Here is a 577-nt window from a genome sequence, read left to right as displayed (position 1 = left end):
GTAGTATGTATATCTAATTATGTAATGGGTGGTGCCATATAACAACATATACTATTCCTTAGTCATGTTAAGTAAAACATTAGATGGATAAAAGATGGAGTTTGAAGGATTGTATAGGACATCACAACACTATATATATATTACAGAAACCGGTATTTCGTATAAACTCTGCATTATAGATCCTATATGCTAACAATAATGTATAATCTCCTTGAGCCATGTATATATTGCAAAGTACATGTCACAACTGCGGTTTATGGTACAGGAAAGATCATATCTCTGGATCTTATATCTGTATACAAAAATACCCTAGCATATTATTTATTAATATATTTGAGATTTATATGGTAAGAGGATAAATAGCGCCAAATATGGTGGCTGGGGATCCCCCCACATTAGCATCCCAATCAATTTATAAATATTAATTTAAATAATTGGTACGAAGGATCTAAATACTGATGAGAATATGGTAATGTAACATAAACTGCTACCTATTTTAGATATCTAGCTGGTATCAATAAGATGGCATTAAGCACTTAATATGTTTATGTTATTACACCATATTCATACATTGATG

The sequence above is a fragment of the Penaeus monodon genome, chromosome 31 (assembly GCF_015228065.2).
Source record: "Penaeus monodon isolate SGIC_2016 chromosome 31, NSTDA_Pmon_1, whole genome shotgun sequence".
In the NCBI taxonomy this organism is placed as follows: Eukaryota; Metazoa; Arthropoda; class Malacostraca; order Decapoda; family Penaeidae; genus Penaeus; species Penaeus monodon.
Note: the sequence above shows the minus strand (reverse complement) of the source record.